This window comes from Labeo rohita, unplaced genomic scaffold, assembly GCF_022985175.1.
Source record: "Labeo rohita strain BAU-BD-2019 unplaced genomic scaffold, IGBB_LRoh.1.0 scaffold_317, whole genome shotgun sequence".
NCBI classification, from domain to species: Eukaryota; Metazoa; Chordata; class Actinopteri; order Cypriniformes; family Cyprinidae; genus Labeo; species Labeo rohita.
In genome coordinates this window covers 13,327-19,591 of record NW_026129235.1, presented here as the reverse complement: position 1 = coordinate 19,591, position 6,265 = coordinate 13,327, and the positions used below count along the sequence as shown (strand labels likewise).

At 35.1% G+C, this 6,265-nt stretch overlaps 1 long non-coding RNA gene across 1 annotated transcript; it reads left to right on the top strand.

Annotated features, from left to right (window-relative positions):
* The first annotated feature begins 205 nt into the window (after positions 1 to 205).
* Positions 206 to 4,762, top strand: LOC127160290 (uncharacterized). Its single transcript, XR_007826697.1, has 3 exons — positions 206 to 424; positions 659 to 779; positions 4,658 to 4,762. It is a non-coding gene; the product is annotated as an uncharacterized LOC127160290 (long non-coding RNA).
* The last annotated feature ends 1,503 nt before the right edge of the window (positions 4,763 to 6,265 follow it).

The window sequence follows — 6,265 nt, the reverse complement described above, 5'->3', positions numbered from 1 at the left end:
AAGTATTAAATACACCCTAATATGAATATAAAGAACTGAAAGTAGAAATATTCAAATCTCACATCCAGTAAACAGCATCGTAGACAACAGTCAGGAACAGGTGGCAGTGACAGAAACTGTTCAACTCGTCCAAAACCCTCCAGTAAAACCCACGAAGAAGACGAAAACGAAAGTAACTGCGGAAATACGCAGATGGCAAGAGAAAGCGATGTTCATTGGATTTATGTCCTAGAAAACATTTTTATAGATACAACCCTACAGACGCTACTCATTTTAACATTCGTGAACATTGTTTTTACATATTTAATCTGATCCGTCTGTACTGTTGAGAGATTTGAGAATAAATTGTTGACAAGCTACAGGACTAAAGGACAGAAAAATGAGCGTTTCTAATAAATTCTCTTCTTAGTGGACAAGACTGTAGGTAAGTTTTTCAAAAGGGGGTTATTGAAAACAAATGTGTTTCTGCAGGTTTCCCCGTATTTGTGATGCGAAATCGAAAGTATTTTTAAACCAGACATTTCTCAATAAGACCATTTGTTTATTCTACATGGCAGTGCATTTGTTTGTAACTCACTTTATTGTAAATATTGTTTTTTGTTGCTGTTGCTGCTAATTCAACATATTTATTCATCTCATTAACGATCATCATCTTCAGGTCAAACTGAACAGCAGATTGTTTTCTCAACCCAATGCTGATCACTGGAGTTTATCTGCAGTTTGTCAGAAGAGCGAGGAAAGGACTCTCAGTCTGAGATGAGTCTCTCACGGAAACAGAGGTAACACTGAGTCTGTTTTTAGATCGTTATTTTAAACACATTCTGTGAAAGAAAAAAGAACACCATGTTTGTATGTTGCTAGAATTATCTGTACTGGGGTCATTCCAGCTGGAATCATCAAATTTTGGAAAAGTTCCCCACCTGACCTCCTCAGATTTGTCTGAAAAAAATCTATGTGATGGGTAATATGCCCAATAGATCATATACAAAATTTCAGATCTCTACTGTGCATACTTTTTTCACAAAAAATCTGTAAAAAGTTTGTTTTTTACCCCGTTTGGCATTTTGAGTGACCATGTTCAAACTGAAATATCTCCAGAACTATTTGTGCCAGGTCCATGAAATTTTCTGGGCTAAGAGTCCTAGAGAACTGCATGAATTACAAACAGCATTGTTAAATTTACACCTGAATGCTGGCCCTCTAGAACTATTTGTGCTTTAAGAGTTTTCAGATTGTTACTGAATTTACCAATGCTGGCCCTCTAGAAACTATTACTTTAATTTTCAATGTCCATAAAACCTCAATTTTCAATGTATAAGCATCAAACTTGGTAAATGGTCTGATATGTACCATGTCTTTCACATTCTTTGACATCAGACAATAGAGTCTTATGGATGTTGAGATATTAAGGTCCAAAAATGGAAAAAAAACTAATTTACACCAATGTTCAGAGCGATATTTCCCATGAATGACACTAGGTGTGAACATAAAAGTTGTTTTTTTAAAAGAGCATATTGTTATTGATAAAATATAAAAAAAAAAATGGAATGGGGTTTTGCCTCATTTTTCTGTAATGATTTTTTTAAAACTCAGAGTTTCATCACTGATCCTATTGTTCACTTTTGCTGTTCAACTTGGTATGGGCATTTCAACAGAATTTATTAATGTTCCACTTATACAAAAAATACAAAATACAAAAAACGTACTTCCAGACATGAGTCACTTTAATAATACCACCAACACAAATAAATGTGTGACATAACAGTTACTGAAAGTTGTTCATGAAAGTGTCTGAATCCACAGTTTCATTTTCTTTTATGACATAGCATCGTCCAGTGGAAGTATCTGGCACATCAATTTTCATTATGATGTGCTGGAGAGGCACCCAACAGACATCTTCCCTTTTTGGCCAAAAGTAGCCTCTAGCTGGGCCATGGGGATGCAAAAAAAGCACTTGAATGTCCTGCTCTGTGTCAGAGACGTCTATGATGATACCAACCCACCATTGTCGGTCATACACACAAGTAACATATTGTCCTGGGGCCATATCTGTGATGTGAAGGCCTTGTTCAACTGGGTCAACCTCAAAGTTGACATGGAATCCTGGTGTTCCTGATATTTGACTGACCTCAAAATTGATCATGTTTGACTGATTGACTGATTGATTGATTGATGCTAGATCTCATACCACCTGAATATTATTATTTCTAATCAATATTGCCCTGCTTTCTCAATGAAAATGGATGTATTATTCACTGGATTGGGTGGAACATCAAGATTAGGTACTTGTGTTGCATTCCATTGAATGACGGTAGTCGGTGAATCCGAGTTAGTTCTCCCAATGTCCGTCGTAAATGCGTTCCATTGGAACAGTTGGCAAAAATATGGATGCCTATGGATAATTCCAACCGACTCGGTCTGCACTGAACTGGCCCGAGTCTGTGTTTTGGAACCCCAACTTAAGTGGCCGTTCCATTGCACTTTCTCGAGGTGGAGGTCGGATTTCCCCGAGTCCCGAGCACAATGGAATGGTGCATTATAGCATTAATTTAAGCATTATAGCATTAATTTAGTTCAAAATAGCTGGTACTACAGTAGTTGTGAATGTCACACAACAATGATTTTTTTAAAAATTATTACAGAAAAATGAGGCAAAACCCCATTCCAATTTTTTTATATTTTATCAATAAGAACATGCTCTTTCAAAAAAAAAAAGTTTCATGTTCACACCTGGTGTCATTCATGGGAAATATCGCTCTGAACATTGGTGTAAATTAGTTTTTTTCCATTTTTGGACCTTAATATCTCAACATCCATAAGACTCTATTGTCTGATGTCAAAGGATGTGAAAGACATGGTACATATCTGCTTAATTTTTTTCAGCATCATTACTCCAGTCTTTAGTGTCACATGATCCTTCAGAAATCATTCTAATATGCTGATGTGCTGCTCAAGAAACAATCTATTATAATTATTGTTGTTGTTGTTGTTGTAATTATTTAAAACAGCTGAGTACATTTTTTTTCAGGATTCTTTGATGAATAGAAATATCCAAAGATCAGCGTTTATTTAAAAATTGTTTCTTTTTACTTCTATTCATCAAAGAAACCTGAAAAATTCTGCTCCACTGTTTTCAACAACAACAACAACATAATAATAATAATAATAATAATAAATGTTTTCTGAGCAGCAAATTAGAATATTAGAATTATTTCTGAAATAGAAATAATATCTATCTATCTATCTATATATATATATATATATATATATATATATATATATAATGTATTCAGAATCATTAAAATGTTAAAAAAATGTAATTGTACTATTTTTTACATTCTGGTGGAAAATAGCAAAAAGTAACTACTTTGACGTCACTTTAAGGTCTTTTAAGTGTTAAATTACATTTTGTGCAGTAATATTCGTCAACAGCAATCTACTGAAATATCATCTAAAGCATAAAGAAAACGCCGTTCTGACAGCGTCTTTACATCCATTTTGACCACTCCCAGCACCCATACTGTAAGTACACGTTTAGACTCGCAAGAAAAAAAGTGTGGTGGGTGTGACCGTGTATTTTCAAGATGCGACTGGCGTGAGCGCAGTCAATAGGACCATGTGGTTATTCTACATGGCAGTGCATTTGTTTGTAACTCACTTTATTTTATATAATGTTTTTGTTGCTGTTGATAATAATTCAACATATTTAATCATCTGATTAATGATCATCATCTTCAGGTCAAACTGAGTCTGTTTTTAGATAATTATTTTACACACTTTCTGTGAAAAAAAAAAAAAGAAAAAGAACACCATGTTTGTATGTTGCTAGAATTATCTGTACTGTTAACATATCAGAACCTGTAGAAATGACATCAACAGATCGTCCAAAATGTACCATAAAATTTGACTGCATTACACATTTGGGGTTGTATATTTAGTGGGTATTAAATGTCAATAATAGGCAAACTAGATATAATTTAAATTAATAAAATGAAAATATACATCAAACTCTGAAATTGTAAATTTGTGGATATTTGTAAAGGGAGATTTTTGTCTCTTTCTCAAACTCGATCACTGTACACAGTGCATTGTTCATTACATTCATTGCTATAAATACAAGATGCTGTTTTTGTTTAGTATTTTCTCTTCTGTCAGTGGGGTCAACAGAGTTTGTTTTCTCAACAGTTTTAATATGGTTGCACTATAACACAGTTTTTGAGTCAGTTGTGTTTTTTAGTGAAGTAGAAATTGTGCAGGATGAGAAAGCAGCGCTTCACTTGACTGTTAGATGATTCCTTTATAGCAGGTCTGATGAGTTAGTGAAATAGTTTGATAAACTGGACTAAACAAACTACTATTTGGCACATAAAATATCTTCAAATGAGACTGAAGTATCTCCTATAGTTTTTCTCTGTTCTTTGTGTCATTAGTGTAAGATCAGACTCACATGCGTCCAGCTCTACAGGCAGCCATTATAAGGCATACATTTACCAAAGAAAATAGAGTAGATCATGCAACCAAACACTTATAGACATAGAAGAACAATTGCATGGCTATATCTGTATATTAACCATTTACAACATTAAAAGTTTATAAATTAGACTAAAGTACATTGTGTAATATTGTTTGTTTTTTTCTCTGTTCTTTGTGTCATTAGTGTAAGATCAGGCTCACATGTGTCCAGCTCTGTGTCTGTGAAGAGTGACCGGTCACACAATCAACCACCGGACTTAAGTGAGAAAAAAACATCATCTACCAAAAGGTAGGTTCATCGCTGTGGTTCTCTAATAGATGTTGACTGAATAAAAAAAAAAAGGTAACACTTTATAATAACGTTTAGTTGTAAGTCATTTATAAGCAATTAGTTAATGATGAAATAATTATTTACAAAACATTTATAAAAGATTACTAAGTAATATGCTGACAATTTGTGTATGTTTTCTTAATTCGTTTACAAGTAATTTATAAGTAATTAGTTAATAATTAACTAATCATTTACAAAAAATGACTAAATTCATAAATGATTAATAAGTGATATGTTAGTATTGTTGCAAGTTTAGCTCAAAGGGAAATGTATATAAATAATTACAATTAATTATGATTAATTACAATTATTTATATCAGCTGCCAGTAGTAACTGTAGCAGAATTAATTTTCCATCAACTAATCTGTTCGCCCAGCGAACATTCAGTATAATTTTTATATCAATTCTAAGAAATGATATTTTATTGGCAACAGAAAATAACTTTCTTAAAGTACCACTGCATTAGAGCATGTAGCTCGATGTAACAAGGGACGCTGAGGCGGCGTTGGAATCCAATTGCGGAAGTTTATTACAAACGACAGCACACATAAACGTGGAAACAGGCAGAGGGTCGATTACCAGAAAAGCAGTCCAACAGCATACAACACATAAACGTAATCCAAGCAGCAGAGAGATAAAGCAGGCAGTGGGTCAAATACCGTGAAGTCAGTCCATAAACAGCAAACAATCCAATAGGGGTAATCTGAAAACTCAACAGTCCATAAACAAAGCAAGGTAGCAACAGGTAATCCAACAGAGAAAATATACGCTTGGTAAGGCAGGGTAAACTGGCAATACTTCGCACCGTCTGAGCACATGGTGAGTCCTTAAATAATGCCAAACAGGAAGTAGCAGTAGAAGCAGCAGAGGGAGCATGCAAGCAGTCCTGGGCTGAGGGCTCCCTCTGCTGGCTTGGCGTTACACTCGAATCGGAATTGTAAAGGGACATTAATTTGCAAAGCAGAATCAGAATCAACACTCATGTAATTTGTGCACAAGAGCTTTATTAACGAAGGACTAACACATAGCTAATCTAAACAAACCAACATAAACTCACTCATACGTGGGGGAAGGGTCAGTGGAAAGCAGTTAGAGAGAGACAAGGAAATGAAGCTATGAAAAGAGTCAGTTAACCACCTGAGCAAAACCATCAGTGCTGTCTACAGCTTATACTAAACCTCTGTTCGTTTAGTTAAATGTACGATACTTGCATTGCCTTGGTCGTTGAACAAGTGTCCGAATGCAGTCTCTGGTGAAAGATCTTGATGGTTTGGAGTGATGGTTTTGGAATCGTGATCACGTTCTTCCGGGTCCGAAGAGTGATGAACTCCAGAGATGTCCTGACTCAATGGTGACTGGGAGTTTCTTCCCATGTGAAAATTGAAGAAGAACCAAGAGCTGAGAGGGACCCAGCTGAAGTCCTGTGATCGTTGTGGAATGGAAAGACAAGGCCGCAAGGCA